At 31.4% G+C, this 7,444-nt stretch overlaps 1 pseudogene; it reads left to right on the top strand.

Moving 5' to 3' along the window:
* Positions 1-1,856: 1,856 nt before the first annotated feature.
* On the top strand, positions 1,857-6,676 carry LOC127121855 (ankyrin repeat-containing protein ITN1-like; annotated as a pseudogene).
* Positions 6,677-7,444: the final 768 nt, after the last annotated feature.

Here is a 7,444-nt window from a genome sequence, read left to right as displayed (position 1 = left end):
TAAACCTTAACTTTTGTGTTTAATAAGTTATATTTTTATTAGTCAGAAACTTTAAAAAACTCAACAAATAGTTATTTAAAAATCTTTGAATGAAAAATAAATCTTTACTTTAACTTAATCACTTCAAGAAAAAGTAAATCACCATTGAGAGAATCTAACTAAATCATCGAATAACTTACGCAAGTTCAAGCATCGATGATGATAATAACAATTTTTTGTTTAGAAAATTGTTTAATCGTCCTTCCTAATGAAGAAAGGGAGGATATATATCTTTTATTGTAAACAGAGAAAAGAATTGTTCTTTAATTGGAGAAGAAAAGCTTAAATAGAACCAAAAGAGAGTAGATAATGGGCAATCCACACGTAAAGAACATTAAAGAATCAACTACAATACTATATATAGATATAGTTATATGTATTTTGCAGAATCATCACCAGCATTCAATACGCCAAGAGAAAAGAATTGTCCATCTTGAAGCAATTCAAACAACTTTGGTTTGTTATTATATTTTAATCCATAATCACAACTCTACATTTTCTGCATTTTAATATTCTGTGATTATGAGTTGGAAAATGATAAAAAGTGTACAATGACTTAACATAGAAAAATAGCAAAATTATATTCTTTCTAAGTGAAAAATAGCAAATCATAAAAAGAATATAATTTGGTTGAAAACATACCATCAAACTCTTGTTTCGGCCATAACTTGCTATTAGGATTAAATTTAATACATATTGATTACTACGTTTAATATAATGAAATTAATATTTTGTAATTATGAGTTGGAATATCCCTGTTCTCCTTAATACTAGTATAATTTTTCTTAAAACAAATAGAGGCTTAAAATACATTTTAAAATTAAATTAAGAAAAAAAATACATTAAACCTAAATTATCACTTATTTTTTGTGATATAGATTTAGCGATAAAACTTAGAAATATTAAATATTAAAAAGTATACAGATAAAAACTTTATCGTACTCTTAAGAAATTAAAATGCAAATATTAAATAATATTCTTAACTTATATATTTTAAAACAATGATAAAATAAAATAAAATATATATTTAGTTAATTTAAAATTTTAAAATAGGTATAAAAATTCTAAGTGAAAATAATTAAGACAAATATATAGAGATGAAAAAAAGTAATCTATTGTAATTATACATTATTTTAAAACTAACTGAAAAAAAAAATTCAACTAAGATTTAGTAAATTATTAATCTACTGTAATTATACACGGTATATTAAATTAATGATGAAACACACTAACATGAAGGGTCTATGGTGCAGTGGTAATGTGCTTGACTCCTAGTGAAAATGTTGTGTGTTTGATTCTTGTTGACAATCAAAATTGAATTATCTTTTCACAAACAACATTGAGGTGCCAGATGCATTGGCGCCTCTTCTTGTTGGGCCATGCAGGCGCCACAAACATTGGCACCTCTTCATGAGGCCCAATGCATGTGCGCGCCCAATGCATGTGCGCCAATGCATCTGGCGCCTCCTCTAACTTTTTGGGGGGTGCGCCAACTCCCCCGGCGCATCCTCTCCCAAAGTTGGTTATTTTGAAAAAAAAATTGAAAAGATTGTTATTTTCGTATTTTTTTTGAAAAACATGGTTATTTTAAAAAAAAAAACACATTTTCTGCATTTTAATATTTTGCCATTTCTTTTACATATTATTATTTTACATTTCTTTTGCATACTTGTTTGACTGAATTCATAGGATGTTTAAATATTATTTTTTTTATTAAGAATGTGTGTGCTAACAAGTGTGTTGATATATATTTTCTTTACCGTATACAGTTCTAATCATAGAATACATAAAGTTGAACTTTTATCGAATTCAATACAATGCGTGAGATAATGAGGAGCAACATTGGTTTGGCTAATCCATGGCTAAATGAAGAAGCCTTATCATGGAAGGTGAATAATAATGAAAATCCTGAACTTGAAACTGAACCCTCGGAAGTGGATCGGATCAATGCAAAATGTTGCAAATTTGATAACCAAATAAATTTGATTAGTGAAGCATATGATTTGGTATATGGAGGTTCAAAGAATTTGTTAGATGAATCTTTTAATCTAACTGAAATTGAAACCCCTATGAAAAACAGCGTGCTACATATTGCAGCTTGGAATGATAATGATGAGATTGTTACTCTTTTAATTGAACGTGCTCCAAAACTTTTGTATATTTTAAACAAAAGCAATGACAGTGTCTTACACGTTGCTGCAAGAGCCGGAAACACCTCCATCGTTCAAAAGCTATTAAATGATCATATTAGTTTAATAAAGCCTAAAAATGATATGGAAACTGACGGATTTGAGAAGACATGTATGAAGAAACTAGTAAATTTTGTTCAATTGAGAAATAATCAAGGCAACACTATGATTCATGAAGCAATGTTATGTAACGAGAACAAAATTGGCGGGGATATGATTTTCAAAGTTTGTGAAGAATATATATATGAATATTGGGACGAGGAAACATCGTCAATTAGTTGTTATGATTAGGCAATATTTAATGTTAATCCACTACGCCAAAAATGACTTTTAACAGCGCATCTTAGACAGCGCTTTTAAAAGAAAGCGCTGTCTAAGGTTAAAATTAAAATAAAACACGGAAATGTTCCAAAAAAATAATGAAAGCGCTGTCTAAGGGGGGGTCTTAGACAGCGCTTTCTAAAAGCGCTGTCTAAGACCCCCCCTTAGACAGCGCTTTTAGAAAGCGCTTTTAAATATAGACCTTAGTCAGCGCTTTTGATAAAGCGCTGTCTAAAGTCTTTAAATTAAAAAAAAAATTAAAACCAAAAGCGTTGTCTAAGGGGGGGTTTAGAAATTTTGGAAAGCGCTGTCTAAGGCATACCTTAGAAAGCGCTTTCCACAAAAGCGCTGTCTAAGGTCTAATTAGAAAAAATGTATTAAAAACTAAAATGAATCTTAACCATCTTTTATTCCAAATTCATGATTCACTCTTTGACGGAGAGAGTAGTTAGATACATATTTTATTTATTTATCGAAAATACACCATTTTTTCAATTAATATAAACATTTTTATTTTATTTACAATATAGACAAAAGGACTACATCTGATATTTGAGGTGAAATATACATATATACACCTTATTGCTATCTCCCTATCTCTATCTTCCACTCCGCCTCTCATTCATGGCTTGCTCAGCTCCATCTGCTTCTCTCCTATCTTCAAACCCTAACACACTCTTCTCTCCCAAATTCTCTTCTCCGCGCCTCTCTTCTCTCTCAATCCCCAATGCACCTAATTCTCTCCCCAAACTACGCACTTCCCTCAACCGCTCCTCTTCCTCTCGCCGCAGTTTCGTCGTTAGGGCTTCTGTAAGTTCTTCAACAACCTCTCTTTACTTCAATCTTAAAAACTACTAGTTTTCTTCTTTAACTCCCTTTTTGCTCATTTTAACCCCTTTTTCTACCGGTACAATTCGCTATAAAAATCAAATAGTTTTTAGTTGTGGAATGTTGTTATGCGAAGTTTTCTGTTGAAGTTGTTGATTTGTTGTTTTACTTTTATTATTGTTTGTTTGAAATTTTGAATCTTTGGTTAATATGATTTATGGTTTCAGTTCAGATTCATGTGTGTGGTTATGGTTGATTTTCTGTTTGCAACATTGTTGAGCTTATTAGTTGGTAATAGTTATTGTTGCACTGAAATGCAATTTTTTTTGTATCCATTATAGTGTAGTGTAGGCTTGGGTTGACTTTTGGAAATCTAAAAGCAATTGTAGAGATGTAGAATTGATTTTGGAATGATTCTACTTTGGTTCTCCTAAAGGAGAATCTTTAGAATTTATTCTGCCTCTAAAATTGATTTTACTTGAAGCTAGAATTTGTAGCTTTTGAGTTTAAGCGATTTTTACATTGAAATTTACTGGTCAACTCAGTTTTGCATAAAATTATCCAAACATAAATCACTTTACATTCAACTCACTTTTATCCATAACCAATTCACTCACTTGGAATGATTTAAAACCAGATGCACAATTAGGCATTCATGAGTCTTACATCTTGAAGCTTATGAGCACGGAATTGAAATGCATTTTCTTGATTATCTCATTCATTTGTGTTGTTTGTGATTAATTTCTACGTATTGACTTTTGTTGCATCATTAATGAAGTTGAGAATACAAGCCTCAGAGCATAGTTTTTCTCTTGGTTAATCTTTGAATTAGTTAATTAATAAACTTTGTTTCTGTTTAAAGGGTGAATTACCATTAGTTGGGAACTCAGCGCCGGATTTTGAAGCTGAAGCTGTTTTCGATCAGGAGTTTATCAAGGTAGACAGACTGTTGCCCGTGAAGTGTTTTCTTTCGTAATTTATATATCTTTGACTAAAGCAATGTCTTTTCAGGTCAAACTATCTGAATATATTGGGAAGAAATATGTTATCCTCTTTTTCTACCCATTGGATTTCACATTTGTTTGTCCCACTGGTTAATACAAAGGATCAAGTGGACGAAATCAAAGAGGAGTGGTGTCAATTCATGATAGAGCGCAATGTTTGTTCATAAATTTGTGTAATTAATGTGTACATTTGTAGTATATGTAATGACTTGTAAATGTGTACATAAATTTGTATATATTTTGATACATTTAAGGCAAAATTGGTTTGAATTGGTATATATATATATATATATATATTTGTTAGCCAAAAATTGGTAGAAAAAAGGCCAAAATGGCATATATAAAATGTGATAATTGTCTGTCAAAATCTGGTTGAAAACAGGTAGAAATTCTGGTTTATAAACCTGGAAAAAATGTGGTTTAAAACAAAAGCTTCAAAAATTTTCGTATACCTTAGACAGCGCTTTTGTAAAAAGCGCTGTCTAAGGTATACCTAAAAAATTTAAAATAAGAGGGTCTTATAAAGCGCTTTTGGCCAAAGCGCTGTCTAAGGGGGGGGGGGGGGGGGGGGCTTAGACAGCGCTTTTAAGATTTAAAAAAGCGCTGTCTAAACCTTTAGCAGCGGAGGTTTAGACAGCGCTTTAAAGCGCTGTCTAAGGCTAAAAAAAGCGCTGTCTAAGGTCTTGTTTGTTGTAGTGATCATGCAAAGAAAACAATACTTTACCTTGCAGTTGAAAATGGAAACATGGATGCAGTTAAGTTAATATTGGATAAGGGTGAGAGGGATGTTAAGCACATAGAAGGATTCTCACCCTTAGTAGCGGTAGTCATTATGCATAATCAGGGTATGTCATTACATATTTACATACTTAGGTGATAGAAATTATTAGAGATTATTGGCTATAATATTTATGTTTTTGTGTCAGAAATATTGAGGATCATACTAAAACACCATCCAAGATGGATCCATTCAAAGGACAAAGATAATAGGCTTCCTCTTCATTATGCTGCATCTATAGGTAACTTTGAATGTGTTGATTTATTACATGGATTATGTAAATATTGCATCATTCAAAGGGACAACTATGGTTATTTCCCAATTCATGTAGCATCTTATGGAGGCCATGTGGAAGTAGTGAAGAAATTGTTACAATATTATCCAGAACCATCTGAGATGCTTGACAGTTGTTATGAGCGTAATATTCTTCACATTGCAGCAAAACATGGAAAAAATGATGTGATATGCTATATATTTCAAAGTGAAATTCCTGAACATCATAAACTGACAAACCAAAAGGAAAATAAAGGAGAAACTCCTTTGCATTTGGCTGCAAGATCGTGTCATCCCAGTACTGTGTACTACTTAGTTAATGATAAAAACAAAAGAGTGAATCTTGATTTGGTTAACAAAAACAATGAAACAGCTCTTGACATTGTTAATGCACTTTACGAGGTTGGAAAATCATCTTTGAGACAAGCAAGTTATTCTATCTTCTTAATTAGCTCACAACAATGTCAAATCAATGATTTAATTAGCTCCATCACCAACAAATAGTCATATAGCTATTTTTAACAATGTTTGCAATATTTACAGCATCTTACATGGACTGCCTTGAAATCTGCTGGTGCAAAGCAAAGTCCTGGAAAAGTAAGAATTCATATTGAATCTAAACCAAGTGATTCAAATTCACAAAAACTAAAAAGAAAATCCTAGACCATGTTGAAGAATCCCAACAAAGTAAAGAAAAAGAAAATGTTTCAAAAAGATATAAGAACATATTAGAAAACCTCACAATTGTTTCAACCCATATAGTCACAACTTCAGTAGCAGCTTGTTTAGGCGTTCCGGGAGGAGCAGATGGAAATGCAAATAACTTAAATCATGCAATGTTTCAATTTTTCGTTATTCTCATCACAATATCATTCTTCAATTCCATTAGTGCTACTCTCATACTTTTTTGGGCAACACTTGGATTAACTGAGTTTGTGACTTTAGCTGACAAAATTGTGATGCCAATTCTTGGAATCGCTCTGTTTTCATTATCTCTAGCTTTCATGGCTGGTCTCTACATTGTCATTAGTAAACTTACTTGGTTGGCGAATGTATTTCTAGTTATGACTGTGATATTTATTATAGTCGGGGTTTTATTATACATACTCCTTTTCCTTCCATCATCATCGACTATAAAGCCCTTGAGATACATTTCACATTACCCCTTACTTTATTTAGCATCACGTGCCGAATGTAAATTTCATCAACCTCTTAAACCTTCGGGTAGTATAGGAAAAAAATAACGCGTATTGTTTCTCTTTTGTGTGTGACCGTAAGAGATAAATATGTATGTTTCTTTTGTTTGTACCAATAAATGTCAATAAATTTTTATTCAGAATAATACTTATTTTTAAAATGATGTATTTAGCCATGCTTGTCTACTCTTTTTTTTAGGATATCATTTTTTTTAAAACAAAATATCACATTTCATTGTGGTTTTAAATTGGAGTTGTGGGTGCAATTATAGTTGCGGATGTTACAATTGTGGTTACGCGTCTTTTTACTTTTATGGTGTAAATAATATTTGCGATTTGCTTTAAATACATCATTCAAATATCAATAAAATTAATATTTTTTATTGCATTAGACAAAGATTGAAATTTGCGGTTTTGAAATTTTAATTTTTGCTGAAATGAACCGATAAAACATGGCCTAAATTATTTGTTGTGGTTCATGATTGGGTCACACGAGTGATTTTAAATCATGTGAAGTTGGAGTTTGAGATTGTGACAGTTTGATTTTGAGTGAGAAAAGAAGCTTATCTTAAAGATACCATTGGCGTTGGCATCATTAGTTGAATAATACCACACCACAAATATAGTAGTAATATTATGGCATGTTGGAATCAATGTAATCATTAATGATACAAGACATATTCAAAATAGAGATTAACTTTAATATGAAAAAAATGTTAACATGCATGTAAAACAAGTTGATTTATTTAGGACCTTATAGATACCAGGTTTTTTCGTTAAAGTTTCTCGCATAACAATAATTTGAAATAGGGAGAT

The sequence above is a fragment of the Lathyrus oleraceus genome, chromosome 2, assembly GCF_024323335.1.
Source record: "Lathyrus oleraceus cultivar Zhongwan6 chromosome 2, CAAS_Psat_ZW6_1.0, whole genome shotgun sequence".
In the NCBI taxonomy this organism is placed as follows: Eukaryota; Viridiplantae; Streptophyta; class Magnoliopsida; order Fabales; family Fabaceae; genus Lathyrus; species Lathyrus oleraceus.
This window is presented reverse-complemented; position numbering and strand designations above follow the sequence as displayed.